Raw genomic sequence first — 13,183 nt, forward strand, 5'->3', positions numbered from 1 at the left:
TCCATTTGGGAGGATACAAATGTTCTGAAACTAGACAACATTGATGCTTGCATATTGTGAATGTACTACATGCCTCTGAAATGTAAACTTTAAAATGATTAAAATAGTGAATTTGATGTTATGCACATTTTACCACAAAATAAATAAATATCTAGACAGAGAATCACATATAGCAGATATTGCTTATGTGATTCTTTGATGCCATTTGTCTGCTGCACAAGGTTCTTCAATATTCAGAGCCCATTGGGTTCCTTGATATTACATTTTTTGTCTTCCTTTGCCAGCTGTTTGGCCTTACGGGAGTTCACTTCATTTCCCTGTCTCTGTTAGCACATCTATAAAATGGGAAGAATAATAGTTGTTCCATTGACCTTTGAAGGGTCCTGTTTATCTTTCAGGCAATAACATAGCTTTTCCAGACCCTTCATATGGGAAAGAGAATATCAGCCCAAAGGACTGCTGGTATTGCTGCAGTTTTAGGTGAGCATGGCTCAGCAAGGCCAGAAAGGGAGCAAATGGTTCACAGGTTCTCTTCTGCTGATCTGTCCTTGCAATGCTGTGCCACCCTCCTACACACTTAAATGCCTGGCATTTAAACCACAAAGGGATACATCAGTCCAAACACACAGAGTGGGTACTTAAGCATTACAAAAGGGCAGCATGTTCCAGCATAAGTGAAATACAGCATCATGTCACAGTCGGCATCCTCAGTGAGCCACAGCTGTGAAGGCGGCGTGAGTGCCTGAGAGTCGGGCTACTGTGTTGCTCCTTCCCTCACTGAGCCGTCAGGAAGCAGACCATAAAAACAAAAGTAGCAGGGGGTGGAAGGCACACAAGGTTGACATAAAAGAGGATTACGTCCAGTGTGAGCCAGAGAGATACTGACAGGGTCAGTCTGACCATTATAATGTCTGGACACCGTCCCTATTCCAGGAGAAGGCCAGGAGTCTCTTTTTATGTAGGAATTGTTCTAGAACAACTTGTATTTCCCTTAATGAGTTTATACCTAGGCCCTCTCCCAGACTTCTACAACTTCTTGGGTCATCCGTAAGACAAGTTAATTGAACTACATGCTTCAAATGGGAAGTATGCTTATCATCACCTACTATAGGTCTCCAAAGGATCAAACTTGTTGACGATGATGATGTTGATGATAATGATAAACAGCAACACCGTTTCTCCCAATCACTTTCATTTATAGGGGTCTACCTTGTTTCAGGCATCCTGTGAGTTACATCTTAAATTCTCACAATAACCCTATGCAGGAGGTACTATTATTAGCCCCATTTTAAAGATGAGAATGATTAGGATTAGGGAAGTAATTTTCTTGGGGTCCACAGCTAGTCGGTGGCATAATTGGGCCTTGGACCACCTGATTCCAAAGTCCAGGTCCCTTCCATTGTACCTCATTGCCTCTTTCCCTCCCGTTTTCCCCTACCTGCTGGTTACTTCAGCTCCCCAAGCTATTTTCCTTTCTCTTAGCTACTCAGTGAAACAAGAACAGAAGAAAAAAAGCTGGGGATGACCCTCACTTCCTCACTGGGACTCCTGCCCTTTGAAGCTCAAGCTGAAGTCCCAAGATGGGCTGCCAGATAATGTCAAATAGCCTTGGGGCCATACTTTCAAAACCCTGAAGCACACCTTGGACTGGACACCAGTGGCAGCTGAGGCTCTGTGAACCTTCTTAGCCTCTCTCAAATTCAGAGGGTTTGAAGTGGAATAAAAACTCTGTTTTTCAAAGGTAAGTCTTCTTTAGAATGTCAATCAATTATTGATTCCAACATATGAGCCTGAAACTGAAGAAGATATCTTACTAGTGGCTGCCCTACAGCTGGGCAGTGTTCTATAGTGTCTCCAAAGCTGTAGAGCAGATATTAGTAAGATAAACCAAGATCCATACTAAAGGTGTGAAGGATCCCTGGTGAGCTGAAAGTTTCCCACCCCCAACTCACAGAATCATGTTGGGATCTGTAAGATTCCTCAATTCCTGCTCCTATGAGTGCTCAAGGCTCCCTCCTTGTCTCTGGACTTGGAATTCGATAAGCTGTAAAACACGATCCATGCTATATTTTACAGTAACCCCCAAGATGTGAGGTCAGAGGTGGGAATATTGGAGGCAGAGCTGTCAGGTGGGGGCTTTAACATGAGTCAATGAATAGCTTTTAGCAAGAGTCAATAATGATAAATTAGAGCAGTGTTCCGTCCCATGGGAAGGGAAAAGACAGATTCCTAAGCCTGGTAGGATTCATAGAACATGGCATCTGATTGCCAATTAGGCCCTCAACCTCACTGTGTGCATCCCTATAGCTATACCTTTCAGCATGCTTGTGTCTCCTGCTGGTATGCCTTCCCCCATATCTACTTCCCAAAATCTCCACTGTCTTTCCAATCCTACCCAAAAGCCCACCCCATCCAGAGGCCTAGCTTGCTATTCTTCTCCTCCTTGTGCCCAACCACTGGCGATTCTTTCTCACTCTAACCCCCAAAGCCTGTTCTGTGTGCTTCTCACCTGGACTCCCTCACCACTCCTGTATTAGTATTCCCAGTGCACATTTTCCACTCCCTTGCAAGGCTGAGAGAGACTCATGAAACATCAGCATGCTCAGCACTGGACCTGGCACAAAGTAAAAGCCCAATAAATACTAATTGACTTCAATGCTTTGAATAGCATTTGGGAGCTGGCACACATTCCATACTCTCCACAGGCTCACTGAGTTTTGGCACAGAGAGAAATAATATGTTTGCTTTTCCTGAGTTGGCTACTGGCTGCTGCCATTTCGCTGACTGCTGTCACCAGCAAGAAGCCCGCCTGCCCCTCAGTTCTGCAGCCTGCTTGCTTGGTCAGTGGTCCTTGGGCTCCACATGCCCACTATTATTTCCCTAATCTAGGCGGGAGCAGCCCATCACAAGAATTTGGGCCAGTGACTCGGTTATAAGAATTTACAATTTGGGAAAGTGGTCTCTAAGGAGACAGAGTTTGTGCAAGTGAAAGAAAAGGAAATTAGTGGAGAGGGACGGAGGGAAGAGAGAGCACAGGGAGGAGAAACAAGAGCAAAGAAAAGAGAATTCTTTGAAATCTAAGGGCCATGAAAAGCATATAACTCTAAGGCAGAGCACTCCACTGCAAGACGTTAAGCTTGATTTAGCTGAAGAATTCTTGTTTCTTTATTTATTTATTATTTTTTTATTGCATTTTAGGTTTTGGGGTACATGTGAAGAACATGCAAGATTGTTGCATAGATACACTCGTGGCAGGGTGTGATTTGCTGCCTTCTTCCCTATCACATATATCTGGCATTTCTCCCCATGCTATCTCTCCTCAACTCCCCACACCCCACTGTCCCTCCCCTATTTCCCCCCAACAGACCCCAGTAAGTAGTGCTCCCCTCCTTGTGTCCATGTGCTCTCGTTGTTCAACACCCACCCGTGGGTGAGAACATGCAGTGTTTGATTTTCCGCTCTTGTGTCCGTTTGCTGAGAATGATGGTTTCCAGGTTCATCCATGTCCCTACAAAGGACACAAACTCCTCGTTTTTGATGGCTGCATAGTATTCCATGGTGTATATGTGCCACATTTTCCCTATTCAGTCTATCATCGTTGGGCATTTGGGTTGGTTCCAGGTCTTTGCTATTGTAAACAGTGCTGCAATGAACATTCGTGTGCATGTGTCCTTATAGTAAAACGATTTATAAGCCTTTGGATATATACCTGGTAATGGGATTGCTGGGTCAAATGGAATTGCTACTTCTAGGTCCTTGAGGAATCGCCACACTGTCTTCCATAATGGTTGAACTAATTTACACTCCCACCAACAGTGTAAAAGTGTTCCTATTTCTCCACATCCTCTCCAGCATCTGTTGTCTCTGGATTTTTTAATGATCGCCATTCTGACTGGCGTGAGATGGTATCTCAATGTAGTTTTGAATTGCATTTCTCTAATGACCAGTGATGATGAGCATTTTTTCATATGTTTGTTGGCCTCCTGTATGTCTTCTTTTGTAAAGTGTCTGTTCATATCCTTTGTCCACTTTTGAATGGGCTTGTTTGTTTTTTTCTTGTATACCTGTTTTAGTTCTTTGTAAATTCTCGATATCAGCCCTTTGTCAGATGGGTAAACTGCAAAAATTTTTTCCCATTCTGTTGGTTGCCAATTCACTCTAATAACTGTTTCTTTTGCCATGCAGAAGCTGTGGAGTTTGATTAGGTCTTATTTGTCTATTTTGGCTTTTGTTGCCAATGCTTTTGGTGTTTTGGTCATGAAGTCCTTGCCTACACCTATGTCCTGAATGGTATTGCCTAGATTTTCTTCTAGGGTTCTTATGGTGTTAGGTCTTATGTTTAAGTCTTTAATCCATCTGGAGTTAATTTTAGTGTAAGGTGTCAGGAAGGGGTCCAGTTTCTGCTTTCTGCACGTGGCTAGCCAGTTTTCCCAACACCATTTATTAAACAGGGAATCCTTTCCCCATTGCCTGTTTTTGTCTGGTTTGTCAAAAATCGGATGGTTGTAGATATGTTATGTTGCCTCTGAGACCTCTGCTCCTTTCCATTGGTCTATGTCTCTGTTTTGGTACCAGTACCATGTTGTTTTGATTACTGTAGCCTTGTAGTATAGTTTGAAGTCTGGTAGTGTGATGCCTCCTGCTTTGTTCTTTTTGCTTAGAATTGACTTGGCTATGTGGGCTCTCTTTTGGTTCCATATGAAGTTTATGGTGTTTTTTTCCAGTTCTGTGAAGAAGGTCATTGGTAGCTTGATGGGGATAGCATTGAATCTGTAAATTACTTTGGGCAATATGGTCATTTTCACGATATTGATTCTTCCTAACCATGAACGTGGATTGTTTCTCCATCTATTTGTGTCCTCTCTTATTTCGTTCAGCAGTGGTTTGTAGTTCTCCTTGAAGAGGTCCTCTACGTTCCTTGTTAGCTGTATTCCTAGATATTTTGTTCTCTTTGTAGCAATTGTGAATGGCATTTCACTCTTGATTTGGCTCTCTTTAAGTCTGTTATTGGTGTATAGTAATGCTTGTGAATTTTGCACATTGTTTTTGTATCCTGAGACTTTGCTGAAGCTGCTTATCAGTTTCAGGAGACTCTGGGCTGAGACGATGGGGTCTTCTAGATATACAATCATGTCGTCTGCAAATAGAGACAATTTGACTTCCTCCTTTCCTATTTGAATATGCTTTATTTCTTTTTCTTGCCTGATTGTTCTGGCTAGAACTTCCAGTACTATATTGAATAGGAGTGGGGAGAGAGGGCATCTTTGTCTAGTGCCAGATTTCAAAGGGAATGCTTCTTGTTTTTGCCCATTCAGTATGATATTGGCTGTTGGTTTGTCATAAATAGCTTTTATTATTTTGAGATACGTTCCATCAATACCTAGTTTATTGAGGGTTTTTAGCATAAAAGGCTGTTGAATTTTGTCAAAGGCCTTCTCTGCATCAATTGAGATAATCATGTGGTTTTTTGTCTTTGGTTCTGTTTATGTGGTGAATTATGTTTATGGACTTGCATATGTTGAACCAGCCTTGCATCCCCGGGATGAATCTTACTTGATCATGGTGGATAAGCTTTTGGATGTGCTGTTGCAATTGGCTTGCCAGTATTTTATTGAAGATTTTTGCATCTATATTCATCATGGATATTGGCCTGAAGTTTTCTTTTCTTGTTGAGTCTCTGCCAGGTTTTGATATCAGGATGATGTTGGTCTCATAAAATGATTTGGGAAGGATTCCCTCTTTTGGATTATTTGGAATAGTTTCAGAAGGAATGGTACCAGCTCCTCCTTGTATGTCTGGTAGAATTTTGCTGTGAACCCATCTGGACCTGGGCTTTTTTAGGGTGGTAGGGTCTTAATTGCTGCCTCAACTTCAGACCTTGTTATTGGTCTATTCAGGGTTTTGACGTCTTCCTGGTTTAGGTTTAGGAGGATGCAAGTGCCCAGGAATTTATCCATTTCTTCCAGGTTTACTAGTTTATGTGCATAGAGTTGTTTGTAATAATCTCTGATGATGGTTTGAATTTCTGTGGAATCTTAGGTGATCTCCCCTTTATCATTTTTTATTGCATCAATTTGGTTATTCTCTCTTTTCTTTTTTATTAGTGTGGCTAGTGGTCTATTTTGTTGATCTTTTCAAAAAATCAGCTCCTGGATTTATTGATTTTTGTAAAGTTTTTTGTGTCTCTATCTCCTTCAGTTCTGCTCTGATCTTAGACTCCCACACAATAATAGCCGGAGACTTTAATACCCCATTGTCAATATTAGACAGATCAGCCAGACAGAAAATTAACAAGGATATCCAGGACTTGAACTCAGTCCTGGAACAAGCAAACCTAATAGACATTTACAGAACTCTCCACCCCAAATTCACAGACTATACATTCTTCTCAGCACCACATCACACCTACTTTAAAACTGACCACATAATTGGCAATAAATCATTCTTCAGCAAATGCAAAAGAACGGAAATCATAACAAACAGTCTCTCAGAACACAGTGTAATCAAGTTAGAACTCAGAATTCAGAAACTAACTCAGAACTGCACAGCCTCATGGAAACTGAACAACTTGCTCTTAAATGTTGACTGGATAAACAATGAAATGAAGGCAGAGATAAAGACGTTCTTTGAAACCAACAAGAATGAAGACACAACATACCAGAATCTCTGGGACACATTTAAAGCAGTGTCTAGAGGAAAATATATAGCAATAAGTGCCCACATGAGAAGAAAGGAGAGATCTAAAATTAACACACTATCATCAAAATTGAAAGAGCTAGAGGAGCAAGATCAAAAAAACTCAAAACGTAGCAGAAGACAGGAATCGTTGTTCTTTAGATCAGATACAATGAAGGAATTCAGCTCCCTGCCTGCTTGAGCTCCCTCTCTTTCTTTTCCTTCCATGGCAGCCTCTGGGGCCCCCATTTGAGACTTTGTGACCCCGGTCAAGGTGAAAAAATAGGTTCAGACATAGATGATCTCCAATAGGCAAAAGCAGCAAGGGGCAAGGGCCAGAGTTTACCTCAAGGCACCTAGAGGCTCAGGCTGGAGCTCTGACCCTGTCTGGTGCACTTCGTACAGTGGGCAAATCCTCTCTATGCTCCCTCATTGGTTTTGTCACCTGAGAAATAGTTACACACTTACTTTGGATGCATTCTGGGGCTAGAGAAGTTGTGGGGGTATAGCAGGTTCACAGGTGTGAGGTGCTGAATCCTGGAGGTAAGTTCCATCAGTGGCCTTGCTACTGTTGCCATGCAAGACTGCCCTGAACAGGGTTTTCACCTTAGCCCGAGCCCCTGGCCCAGAGAAGTGCAGTTCAATTCAAAAGATTAATTTGAAATATATAGTGAGGGTTTCCCAAGGCATTTTTTGTTTGCTGTCATTATTGTTAAATTTAAAAATATGATAGTTAGATATATATACATATATTGCATACTGATTATTATAGTCAAATTACTACCACTCATAGTTGCCACTTGTCTGTGTGGTGGTGGGGAGGCAGGCAGTGAAGACACTTAAAATCTGCTCTCTTACCAAGTTTCAAGGATATAATACAGTATTAACTATAGTCACCATACTATACATTAGATCTCCAGCAATTATTCATCCTATAACTGAAATTTTATAACCTTTGACTATAGTCTCCCAAACTCCCCACCTTCCAGCCCCTAGCAACCACTGTTTTGCTTTTATGAGTTTGACTGCAACTTTTTTAGATTCCTCCACATGTAAGACTTCGGGTGCCTGGCTTATTTAATTTAACATAATGTTCTCCAGTTTCATCCATATTGTTAGAAGTGACAGGATCTTCTTTATGGCTGAATGACATTCCATTGGGCATATATACCACGTTTTCTTTATCTGTTTATCCATTAATGGACATGAAGGTTGATTCCATATCTTGGCTATTGTAAATAATGTGGAGCACAGATATCTTTATTAGTGCATCATTTAATTTCCTTTGGATATATGCCAAAAGATGGATTTCTACATCATATGGTAGTTCAATTTTTTTTTCTTTAGGATGCTCCATAGTTTTCTACAGTTGCTGCACTGATTTACAGTCCCACCAAGAGTGTGAAAGTATTCTATTTTCTCCGAACCTTCACCAAAACTTATCTCTTTGGCTTTTTGATAATAGCCATCCTAACAGGTGTGAGGTGAAATCTCATGATGATTTTGATTTGTATTTCCCTGATGATTAGTGATGTTGAGCATTTTATCATACATCCATTGGCTGTTTGTATGTCTTCTTCTGACAAAGGTCCATTCAGGTAATACGCCCATTTTTTAAATCAATGCATTTGGGGTTTGTTGTTGTTTGTGACTTTCTTTGTTTTCTTTTTTTTGTTGTTGTTGTTGTTATTGAGTTGTGTAAGTTCCTTATATATTTCATTAATAGTATTGACCTCATATCAGACACATGGTTTGTAAATATTTTCTCCCATTCTGTAGGTTGCCCTTTTATTTTGCTGATGGTTTCCTTTGCTGTGTAGAAACCTTGTAATTAGATGTAGTCCCACTTGTTTATTTTTGCTTTCGTTGTCTGTCCTTCTGATATCACACTTAAAAAATCATTACCAAGACTAATGGCAAGGTGCTTTTCCCCTATCTATGTTTGCTTCTAGAAGTTTTACATTTCAGGCCTCACATTTAAATATTTAAACCATTTCAAGCAAATTTTTGTATATGGAATAAGACAAGGGTTCAATTTTCTTTCTTTCTTTCTTTCTTTTTTTTTTTTTTTTTTTTGCATGTGGATGTCCTGTTTTTCCAGCACTATTTATTAAAGAACCTATTCTTTCCCCATTGTTTATTCTTGGCTCCCTTGTCAAAGTTTAGTTGACAATACATATGTAAGTTTATTCCTGGGCTCTCTATTCTGCTCCATTGGTCTACAGTTTTTTTATGCCAGTACCACACTGTTTTTAATTTAATTTAATTTTTTTTATGGTGGATTTACAATATATCCCAAGGCATTTATTGACATCTGAGAGTGACATCCAAGTCAGAAGCTCAGTAGGCCTTCCCAGGTTTGAGTACAGTTTACATTTGGCTTTGGAGACCACACACTGGATACTGGGCAATGAAGCTAAGCTGCTGAGACCTCCCAGCTCTCTGAAGAGGTTTTATATCTGACCATGTGCTTCAGGACACTACACTTATTTAGGCCTCAAGTCCTGATGAGTTCAATAGGGAGTGGGTGCTGCCCTAGTTCTGGGGTCTGCACTGAATCTACACCTGAGGCACCCTGCTGATCTACAATCTTCCCCAACTGTGCCTTCCACAACTGTCCTTTAGGTGACTACTTTCTTTAGGAGATAGCAATACTTGGGTTCCACCCTATTGCCACCTCTTCCACCTCCCTTACTGAACTGTTCTCTGACGGCTAAGCCTTCTCAAATCCTAGAGAGAACAGAATGTGCCCCTCAGATATATCCCTGAAAGCCTAGAGCGCAAAGTGCTAGGGGTGTGGAGGCCGGGTGGAAGTACAGCCAAGACCTAAGGATATGTTACTTATGTCATTATGCCTCCTCTGCGGCTAGTTTTGAGAAGGGATATGGAAAAGGTGCTGTGCTGTAGAGAGAAATTACTGTGAGGAAAGTGATGACCTCAGAGCAGAGGCAGCAATAATGACACACACACAAGTTGGCTGGACAGGCTTTCTCACGGCCTTTTCTCCCCAGTGTGGGAAGTGGGGGAGGAAATTATGAAATTAGAAGAGGTGGTTGCTGCTAACCAGCCCCTTCAGTGGCCTCATCAAATCTCAGGCATCCATGGACACTATGATCTCTGTGTTCCTTGAGTAGTTCAATTCCTCTTTTCCACAAATATTGATTGAGTGTCTGTGTCAACACTCCACTAGGTCAACAAGACAGACAATGCCTCTTCCCTCATGGAGCAGACAGTGTAGTAGGGGCACTTGTACAGCAAATAAATGCTATGAGAGGAACTATGCTCTGATTGAGAACAAAGAGCATCAGAGATGATTTACTAGTGTAATCTGATGCTCAGAAAATCTTCCTGAGGACGTGACATTTGAGCTGAAACCTGGAAGAAGAGCTGTCATTAGCCACATGAATTAGAGGAAGAGTATTTCAGGCAAAGGGACTAATATGTACTAAGGCTATGTGGGGGGTGGAGGGCAATGAAGAACTTCACTTACTCAAGGAAAGAAGGCCAGCAAGGCTGTGTGCATTGCTAGCTCTGAAACTGTGATTGAGACGGACTGTCCACAGCTTAGGGAGCCTGCTACCATCACTGTGAATCTCAGCATCGAGGCCCCATACATTACTCTTGCACTCCCTTCCCTCCTTCACCCACTGCAGGATGGAGGGATTCAAGATTTGCCTTTTTCCTGTCTCATTCCAGGGCAGCACTACAGATCCAGCAACCATTAGCATACCCATTCCTCTCTTTTGCCTGTCTTCCTGGATGTAGCTGAGTGCTTTGGCAAGCCTCAGAAATGTGATATGAGAAGTGGTAGAAACGACTTCCACATATTGGGGAAAAGTCTATTTGCATTTGGATTTCCCTGTTCATTATACACATTTGTATCTACAGACAGAGCTGACACTATGCTCATTAATGATATTGGGCCCACCGTGATGTCTTTACTGTATTTGAAATTTTGCCGTAGTTGCTATGTCCATTTGCAAAGATTCAAGTCTGACTCCTGAGGACTCACGGAATCAATAAGGACCCCTCCCATCTCCACACCACCTCCCAATGCTGATGGTCACCAGAATTCCAAGCCTGGCAGGTGATAGACACATTGCACATTTTGACTCACCCAGGCATCTCCCCGTGCCAGCATTGTTACTGTCCTCTTTCTCTCTCCTTTTCATTATCATGAGATGGAAGGAGCACTGGGCCAGGAATCCAGAAACAAAAACTGTAGTCCTGGCTTCGCCACTGACAAAGTGACTGACTTTGTGACTGTGGGCAAAGTATTTCAGCACATTTATTGAGCACTTGCTATGAGACAAAGCCAACGCTGACATAGCCTGACTAAAATTCCATACTCTGTAAAATAAAAACAATATTATCCACCTTATTAGGCTGTCAGTGATACTATATTGATGACAGTTTCCCAAGTGTTCTAATTTTCTGACTGACTCTGTAATGAAAAAACTTAAAGTTGCACTACTTTAGCTGCTTCATCCAGATTTTTAAATCAATTATATTCAGAAATAATTTACATAAAATGCACCCACTTTAAGTGTACAGTTTGATGCAGTCTAGCAAATGCACACATAACTAATATCACCATAAAAATCAAGATATAAAGCATTCCCTTTGGCCCCTTTAGAATAAATCTTACCTGCTCCAACTTTTGGCAGCTATTTATCTTTTTTCTGTAACTGTGGAGCAGTTATAATTTTTCTAGAATATCACACAAATCGAGTCAAAGAGTAAGTATTCTTGTGTTTGGCTTATTTCACTCAATATAATGTTGACTGATCAGTTGTTGCTAGTGACAGCAGTTCATTCCGTTATATTGCTGAGTATTATTCTACATTCTAGACACGCTGCAACTTTTACTCGTGCACCAGTTGATAGGCAGTTAGGCCACCTCTAGTTTCTGCTATAATAAATCATGCCTTTATAAATATTCACAAACAAGTTTTTGTTTGGATATATGTTTCTATTTTTGTGAATAAATTCTTAGAATTGGAATTGCTTCACGTAGGGTATATAGTATATGAATGCACTATTTTCTTTAAATCTATTGACATTTTCCTGGACATGAGAATTGTTTCTAGTTTTTTGCTTTTGTGAACAAAATTGCTATTAACATTTATGTGGACATATGTTTTGATTCACTTCAGTAAATACCTACAAGTAAAATTGCTGTCTTGTATGCTAAATGTTATGGGAACATGGCAAACTGGTTTTCCAAAATACCTGTATCATTTATATTTTCACTTGTAATACATGAAAGTTCTAGTTGGTCCACATTCTCAACAGCAATTTGTGTATTCTGTTTTGGTATTGTGTGTCTTATTTTTTAAAACATTATTAATTATTTTTTGTGTGCAGTGGTATCTTGTTATTTTAATTAGCATTTCCCTAATGACTAATGTCATTGAACATCTTTTCAAGTACTTATAAATTATACATATATCTTCTTTTGTGAAGTTGATCATTCAAATCTTTTGTCCATTTATAATTTATTTGTTTTTCTTCCTATTACAGAATTTTAAGAGTTATTTATAGTCTCAACATGCAGGTCCTGCCTCAAATGTATGATTTGTGAATATATCCCCTCACTCTGTAGTCTGTCCTTATATTTTCTAAACAATGTCTTCTGAATGGCAGAAGGTTTCAATTCTGGTAAAGTACAAATTATTGTTTTTGTATGGTTTAGGTTTTTTTTGTCTCTTAATTAAGAAAGCTTTGCCTACCTAGTGTCAAAAAATGTTTCTCCTATGTTTCTCATAAGTTTCATGATTTCAGCTTTTATGTTTAGGTTCGTTATCCACATCAAGTTAATATCTGTGCTTGGATGACAAAAGAATCAAGATTTATTTTTGCATATCCAGATCTGACACCATTTCTTGAAAGAAAATATTTTCCCAGCTGAGTTACATTGGCATCTTAGTCAAATTTCAACTTATCTATTTTTAATTTCTCTATTCTGTTCCATTGATCCATGGAACATAATAGAGAACTGTCCTTTCACCAGTCCACAATAACTTCATTACTGTAGCTTTATGATAAGTCTTAAAATCAGAGAGTGTAAGACCTCCAACTGTTTTCTTCTTGTTCAAGATTAACTATTAAAAAATCTTTTGAATATATATATATATGTATATACATATACATATATATACACATGTGATTCAGCTTGTTAGTGTTTATTAAAAGGGTTTTGATAGAGTTTTAAATTACCTTTTACTTTCATTGACCCATTGGTTTTTCAAGAACATGTTTAATTTTCATCTATTTGTAAAGTTTCCAAAGTTTTTCCTGTTATCGATTTCTAGTTTTATACCATTGTGATCAGAATAGGTATTTGGGGCCAGACATAGTGGCTCAAGTCTGTGATCCCTTTATCTGTATGTAATATTTGTTTGTTTATTTTTACAGTTTTTGACTTGAAGCCTATTTTATCTGGGTATAGCTACTTCCGCTCTCTTTCGGTTTCCATTTGCATGGAATATATTTTCCATTCATTTTC

Source organism: Saimiri boliviensis, chromosome X (genome assembly GCF_048565385.1).
Source record: "Saimiri boliviensis isolate mSaiBol1 chromosome X, mSaiBol1.pri, whole genome shotgun sequence".
Taxonomy (NCBI): Eukaryota; Metazoa; Chordata; class Mammalia; order Primates; family Cebidae; genus Saimiri; species Saimiri boliviensis.